Source organism: Pungitius pungitius, chromosome 5 (genome assembly GCF_949316345.1).
Source record: "Pungitius pungitius chromosome 5, fPunPun2.1, whole genome shotgun sequence".
NCBI classification, from domain to species: Eukaryota; Metazoa; Chordata; class Actinopteri; order Perciformes; family Gasterosteidae; genus Pungitius; species Pungitius pungitius.
In genome coordinates this window covers 4,295,066-4,303,424 of record NC_084904.1, presented here as the reverse complement: position 1 = coordinate 4,303,424, position 8,359 = coordinate 4,295,066, and positions in this window count along the sequence as shown.

Below are 8,359 nucleotides of genomic sequence, written 5' to 3'. Positions count from 1 at the left end.
GGCCTACAACGTCAACTTGTACGTTTGAAAATGCTCCAAACACAACTCTTTTTGTCCCAAAAATGTGCACCCAGCAGTGCATTTGTCCAACCATCGATGCAGCTGCAAGCGAACAGAGAAGCGCATTAGACCCTGATTACGCCGATATCGTAACACCAAGCACCCGAATCAAATCAATCACGACTGCTCCTCACTTGTGTCGTTTTCAATGAGAAAATATGAAATACGACTTAAATATCCAATAGGCTCTGAGGATGTGTACAGAATGAACGTGAATGTAAAATATGTATAATACATTCAGTTCCTATAACAGAGATGATTACAATACGCTGATATTGCACATCAGAACACATACAGGTGTTCCCCTTTAGCAAAAATATTCCAGATAGACAAAGCAGTTCCAGAGAAATAACCCTTTCCATCATGGGTATGACATTTTTTGAGCAGAGGCCAAAAAACAACCTCCTTCATCAAGCAGTGGTTGGTGCGATTAAGGTCACGTTTATTTTGTTATGAGTCCCTTTGTCAGCTGGCTTCCCAGTGAGTTGACACTGCTTCTGGTGTATTATGTCAGAATGAGAGCGTGTTCAACAGGTTTAGTAGCGTTGGGCTAAGCTGCATGTTCCATATTCACAGGCATGCGGTTGTCAGCAGCTCCTTCGGGGTAAAGAGTAATGCATGCAAATGTGTAAGCCTAATCAGCCAAGCAATGTATTTTTAATAAGCATTTCGTTCCTTTTTTTTCTTGAAGGCTGTGCGCGTGTATGCATGTATGTGTTAAGTAAGCTGTGTTGTGATTATAGTACATCTTCGTGCGATGGGACGCCAGGGAGCTCCAATGTCACAGAAAGATTTCTGACTTAATCAAAGATTCATTGACTACACTCATTATTCACAAGTCTCTCCAGTCTTTCCACATGACTCCTACTCGCTCATTCCTCAAGGGCAAGACAGGGGCCTGCTCATGTGAACTCTAAGTATGTCGAGATATACTTTAGATATGAAGGAATGTAGTCTCCCAACCAAGGCTTGTGATCCATACATGATGCCAGCAAAGACTGCATGTCATGCCCAAAGAGGCCAATCTACTGCCCTCCACCTGCTGTTGATGCGTTTTCCAAATAATTCAACCCGTCCTGTTCTTCGCGTCCTCCTGCTTCTACACCAGGTTAACCTTCTCCTTCAAAAACAACTCACGAATTCTCCATGTGTGACTTCCCACAGTCAATCAGGAATTATAGGGTCTTCAGCATTCGAATGAAGATATAGTTTCAATAGTAAAACAAAGTAATCACTCCCTCAATCTGCACTTCACATTAAAACTACTTGGTCAGAGTAGCAGGACTTAAAATGGAGAAGAGAGCTGCTTGGAGCTAATTCGGTCCTTTTTGCTGCAGTCTGTGTTGTACTGGCTTCGGGGAAAAGATATTCCTCTGGGACGTGATTCTAAATCTAAATGATTTGGGCCCAGCTGCCCACACTCTAATTCAACTCCCATAAACGAGCAAAAGTGGGACAGGAGTGAGAAAAAGCCAAGGGAGATACAGGTGGAGGCACAACAAACACCCTACGACACAAAGAAAGAAGGGAGAGAAGAGAACAACGAACAAACAGAGAGATGAAGGTGGACCTCGGATGAAGCCCGCAAAGTCCTGCAGGTCATCCAAACAACCTTGAGACCAGATGAAGTCTCGTGGTCTGAAGAAGCTCAAAAGATTATCCTAATTGATCTGATAGTCTCGCAGGCAGGGACCTGCGACTTAGCCTTCAAAGGGAATTCATCAATTTCTGTTTAAGATTTGCAGCAGGATTGTAGGGGGAAAAGGATATCAGGCTATTCCCAGTCGCAGAGGGCAGCAGACGCTTACAGCCATTGCAATTTTTGGGAGGCAAACAGCAGTCGGCGGGTGTGGGGAGGCTGCAGAAAGAGCTTCTTGCTGGTTACGGAAGAGTTGAGGGTGGAGGACCAGAGGAGATGGCCCACTAAGGCTGACCCACCATAGATGTGCAAGTTTAGGATTTAAAATCTCACATCCCCTTCTGGTCAAGGCTGCAGTCATCAGACTGTTTGTCTGTTTAGGTTTGAGAAGTGGAAGCATCTTCAGACTCTTTCACTGAATCTGTGATTGATATTTTGTTAAAATAATACAATTAAACAACATCTGATTTAATCATACTTTTTGTGTTGGATGGCCTCCAAGACATTGTTTTACTAAACTGATTGAAAATGATTTTCTTGAGCAAGGCGCCTCACCCTTCCTATGTCTGTCTACTGGGATCCCCATGTCAGAATACAGCCAGCAGGTTAAACATCACACTGTGGTTTCACCCGTCAGTGATTGGCAGCCCCAGCTGATGACAAAATGATGTGTTCCTGGCCAAAGGCATCCAGTTTATTGATCTGCCTGCAGGGCAATCAGTACTGTGTTGAAATCCTCTAATAGCAGTAATGGCTCTGGTGCAATGGTTGCACGTGTGTGTGTGTGTGTGTACGGGTGTGGGTCGTTCGGGCTCCGGACAAAGTGACTCGATGCCAGGGTCGTGTGCTACAATGGTTTTTATTTATATGATTTCAGAGAAACCGGGCCGGCGTTCAGCTCGCTCGTCGTTCCTTCCTCCCCTCGCTCGCCCCCGCCTCACTGCTATATAGGGGAGAGCACACACACACATCTCATTATCCCCAGGTGATTGTTATTATTCCCACCTGGCACTGTTCCCCGAGCCACTCCCCCTCTCTCTCCCACCTGCAGCCGGGCTGAAACCACGCCCGCCACCACAGTGTGTGTGTGTGTGTGTGTGTGTGTGTGTGTGTGTGTGTGTGAGAGAGAAAGAGAGAGAGAGAGAAAGAGAGAGAGAGAGAGTCTGAGTGTCTGAGCGAGAGAGAGAGAGGGTGGAATGACACATTTTTTGAGTCTGGATGTTTTTCCCAGAGATCCTGGCCCCCAATTCTCCTGCACGTCATCTTCGTCTCATTTCTCTCCCTGTTAGATGTGGGTGTGCATAGCTTTCATTTAAATTAGCATTTTTAAAGCTGGCGAGTGATGGCCTGATGAAATAACTAACATCAAGAGAATATCTCAAGAGCTGTTCCCACGCAAGATAGCCACTGAAAAAAACAACATGTGACACCTCCTCTGATTAAAGTCCTGCTGGCATTAAAGATAAGCTTTTAATGCTGATTTTAAATAAAGGACATTTGAGTAGAAAAATGTCATCATTATAAAATAGCCACATTTTATGCAACCTACAATTTACCTTCACTGTATCAGCATTCCCCTCTCATGCATCTGGAAGAATCTCTTTTGTTATTTTTCGTGCAGCATATTTGTATGAGGCGTTTCTTTGAATTGCATCCTTTAAAAAAAAGCTTGTTTCTATGCAGGGTCACACAGAAAACTGCATAAGAAAGTGCTGATTCAAAACTCTCTTGCGGCCTTTGAGGTCCAGGAAGGTTTTCAGCCTTCTTTGTTGGCTGATGCCACGCCCCCTAAACCAGATAAGGGCTAAAAGTCTGAAAGTGAATAAAATATGATTGGAATCTAACAATATAATATTTGCAACTGAACAATATAAGACCTCAATTATAAAAGCAATATATATGTGAATCATGAAAATGAATATTTTATTCAAAATAATTCAAGAACTGATTCAAAAGTATGTTTGACCCAAAAATACTTTTCATTCACTTATTTTTATTTGGAAAACATTGTTGTATTTTTCAATGTTGAAGACAAAGAATCCATGCCTCTATAAACAGAAAATGGCATTAATACAATGTGAATGAAAAAGGAGCATATTTTCTTATTGACACCTTCTTGCACTGCATCTGCATCTGAGGTCGAACAACTCTCAAGCACCGACTGTCAGTCAAAACGCCCCCCAAAAACGCTGTGAGTTTCCAGCAGCAGAGTGCAGTGTGCCTGCTAAAGGCTCCTCATAAGATCTCTGAGGCCTGTGTCAATTAAAGTAGACATCAACTCAGTCCTCGGCGCTTTAGTTTTTAAAAAGCATTTGCCTTCAACTTGATTGTAATGTAGAAGTAGTGAGTAAGTAGGACTTCAATACTGGATCGGTCTTTCACTGGGCCTCAACTGCTAAACTGCAAACGGGCGTGAGGCTGCTAATTATATTGACAATGACGTGTTCAAAAGTGTAGATGTTTGATATTAGAGATTTGATCCACTTTTCTATCTTTAACTTTCCACTCATGCACTTCTTGCACTGATTTGTGCTTTGAGGCTTTCACAAATGGGTTCATGACTGTATTAAATAGACTAAATAGAATACTATAAACTAAAATCGATTATCTCAAAATAAAATGCCTATCTGACTCATGGCCCATCATTAGTGAACACCCTTTCCTCTCCCTCTTGAAGCGTAGCCATGTTCAGCTTATGACATCACCAGTGCTGCAGTACAAAGCCTCACGCTGTCGTCCGATCGGGTGAGAAATACATTATTATTAGGGGCCGGAATTCTGTCAAAATGCTGCATATTCCCTGAGCCCTGATAATGCAACAGCTCAAACAAGAATCATGATTACATTTGCATGAAAAGAATAATCCCGAAAAACAGCAGCGCCAATAGGACAGCTACATTTGGAATAGCTGACATAAACTGACATGATATATTGTGATGTCGGTTATTAGTTTCACAGATTAATGTCTGTGACCGGAGTCTCCCCCCTAACAAATCCTTTCCTCAAGGGACGTTAAATGTTAACAGTAATAATTTCTTTTCAAATCATAACTTTTTTTTTGTGTGGAAATGTAACCTTGTAGAAGGAGGATTACAGCAGGCAAAAACTGTTTCAACATTCACGTAGGACTTTAACTGTAAATTTAGACTTGAATTATGAATTGAATTATTGCTTTTTTTATTCACTGAATATGTTGTAATTACTATGAGAATGCTTCAGATATGGCAATGAGGTGTTTTAATGAATTTCGAAGAGCAAATTCAAACAAATTGGTCTTTGGGTCCATGTGGACGTTTGTGCCAGCTCTACCTGTTGAAAATTTGATGAAAGAGTTACGTTTGAAGGAAGTTAATATTAATGAGGGTTGTATAGTGTAGTGTATTTTTCAAGGAACCGTCCCAGCTTGGCTGCTGTCGCCTGAGCGCCTTTAGGTGATATCACGTAGCAACCCCTCAATGTGTTTCCTGAACCCTATCAGGTTGTGTTCATTAGCTGGAGTGAGACGGGACAGAGACGGTACCCGTCCCACTGTCAATCGCATCCGAGGACGCTGCAGTAATGTCAGCCCACGCCCGTACAAAAGATGTCCCCGTCCCGTGTCCAGTGTCAGCTCGATAGGCGAGGAAGCCTTTGCTGGAGGCTCCGGTTGCAAAACGGTTATCATCCCCCCCAAGGAGACTCAACGATATAAACAATTGAATTAAAATGAATGATTTCTTTATTTCACCGAGATCTGTGACGAGGTTGCAGGGAACACAAATTAGAAGTTTGAACACCGCAACGAATTGTTTGTTTTTTATTTAATTAAAAATATATGTAAAATGTAAATTCCATTGGAAAGAAATTGATTGATTTCCAGGTAAACGTTTGTGTCTCTCGTCAGTCTCTGTTTTTATCACAGTGAGACCGTTTTAAGGCCATGTGTTCAAGGTGTTTTCTCAGTACTTAGTAGTTGATCATTACATTTCTTTATAACCTAAAAGAATTCTACAAATATTTATGGCTGGATTACAGAAAAAAAGAGTGCAGTTTGTTCTTGAACTAGGAGTTGCTAGGAGACAACTAGATTAGTGTAAAATGTGATTGTTCCGCACTTCAAATCCAATTAAGGGGGATTTTCTGAGATGCAGAAGCATATGATTATTTTAGCACAGGCCCAATGACTAATGAATTGATTTAATGTTAACATATTACATATTTACATATGTTTTAATATTTGTTATCAGCTTGCGGGGATAATTAAATGCACCCACCAAACACTTCATTTAAGCATTGTTCATCAAGTTAATGACAATCTATTGAATTATTACGACAACAAAAGGAAGGATTTTTCCTTCATGAAACAATCTCACCTGGGAAATTAATGTGTGTGTGTGTGTGTGTGTGTGTGTGTGTGTGTGTGTTTACTTTCACGGGCGAGCTCCGATGGAGCAGCTGCCTGCAGACCGGCTCAGTTCAAGCTTGCATTCAATCCCATTTGAAGAAGATTGATTGTCTTTGCAACTGTATTTTTGGCAATTTAAAAGTTTTGTCAAGTGTGAATCCTGAGAAAGCACATTTGTTTGGCTAAATTAAATTCCGTCTATGTTATAAAATGTAATTTAGATACGTATATTTTTCAATGATTTTTCTGAGCCTACTAAATCAAATCGGGGGTGCGTGCACACACACACACACACACAGGCAAAGAAACAAAAAACGCCAGCATCACATTTCAAGTAGAAAGTCATTTCTTTCTGGCTTTGTTTTTGATGCATTGTTGTCTCAAATGTCACCAGCTGTTGCGGACAAATTGCTATCAAGTAAAAAAAGAAAAACAGAAGAAAAAGCTTATGAGAATATTCCTCCCGTGGCAATACCTGTCCATCAATCTCCTCTCGGTGCAGGCTGCAGCGACAGCGGGAATGAGGAAATGTCCTCTTCAATAATGCAGGAGAAATGCTGGTTTATCCAGGCCGGCAACATTGGACATTTGTCACGCTCTTAAAAACCAAACCATCAAACGATCTCACCAGAAAGGCTCGATAGAGCAGGGTGGGGATAAATGGCTGCAGTGTCTGCAAAAAATAAACCACGGGGCAAGAGTTGAGTAAACATTTAGGCACGATATTGACAAGGCATCACACAGCGGACTCACGTGGCTAAAGGTCAGCAGTAGCAGTCTTTGGCCAGTACAGCATCACATAATGACATTAATAAATCATGAGCACAGTTGGCCTTCATAATTGTGTTTTACTCTGCGTTTTATGTTACATGGTGGTATGGTACTAAAGTACTGATACTGATACTAAAGTACCCAACCACTATAAATCCCTTTAACAAAGGCCAGCAAATTGTCATGTCAACAAAAAAGCACCCCAACAATCTGTCCTGACTGTGACAGCATTGCAGATGGCTATAAGAACACCGAAATAAAAAAGTTTAGCCAGTTGATGCGCTGCATTAGTGAACCCAACCCCGAAGATTGACCTCTGCAATCTTTACGGTCTTTTCACACCATTTCAGAAGCCGTCCACCCTCTGCTCGTCTCTTCAAATGTTTCAGGGCCAGCTGGTCTCCGGCTCGGGAACACTGATCCGTTTTAGCTGGTGTTCTGCCGAAGCCCCTTCACTAATCGACCCTCGTAGACGGCTCCCCAACCGTAGGGTGGCATCAGTTGTTCCGACCGCAGTGTAATTGGATCTACTGGGACACGTGTTGAGGGTTAGAGGGGATTCATCTCAAAGGAAAGTGTGTCACCTGAGAGCTCCCTCACCTCTTAAAACACTAACATTTAATAATGACAACTTTAGGCTTATTGTAGAAAAAAATCCATCTGGATGTGTCACACATTAAGGAAAATGCTGCTTGCGTCTGTAACCATCTCTCATTGTATAGATATAGAGATGAATTCCATCAATATTGTAAAGGACAACTAAAAGTAAACGTAGCAGAGGATCAAATATAGAGTTGCCAAGCAAATTAAAGTGTAGGAAAACACCATCATACCTTCCAGTTGACTTGAACTGCACATTGGGGTCGGGGCCTCCCTCCCACACATGAGGAAATATGGAGAGCTTTTGTTACTTCTCTATTCGGCTTTTTCTTTGAAAAAGATGCATTCACGTTTAGTCCATTTTACCTTTGAGTGGTGCTTGAACGGTGCCTCTGACATTGAACTTTTCCACACAACTCTGGTTTGATCTAGAATAGATCACCATAGATAGAATTCTAAGAGGATAATTGTTTTTAAATACCATACTCAAGCAATTTCATAAATCCAGTCACTGGTTGCAAAAGAAAAGACAAAAGGGCTTCGTACATTCTACTTTAACAGCATTTACAGTAGCCAATGTGTCCCTGTTAGGAGCTCTTAGAGGTATAAATCATGCAACGAGGGAAGGCAAAGTCTACTTTATTCATCTACACTTAAACTTGTGTCCCAATGTTCTCCACACAAACCCTGAGCATTTAAAGCTCACCTAGCTCAGCTTCCCAAGTATTGTGTATGTAAATTCCAAAGCCCACTCTTCATTTTCCTGCTGTCTGAATCCAGGCAGGGGCCCTTATTAATGATTCCCTCGCCATTAAAAGGCAATTCCAACCTGAAGGTTAAGAACAGCCAGCGGCATAAGCAGCCTCATTTTACTTTGCATCATTTAACTTAGCTCCCCGGCAGTG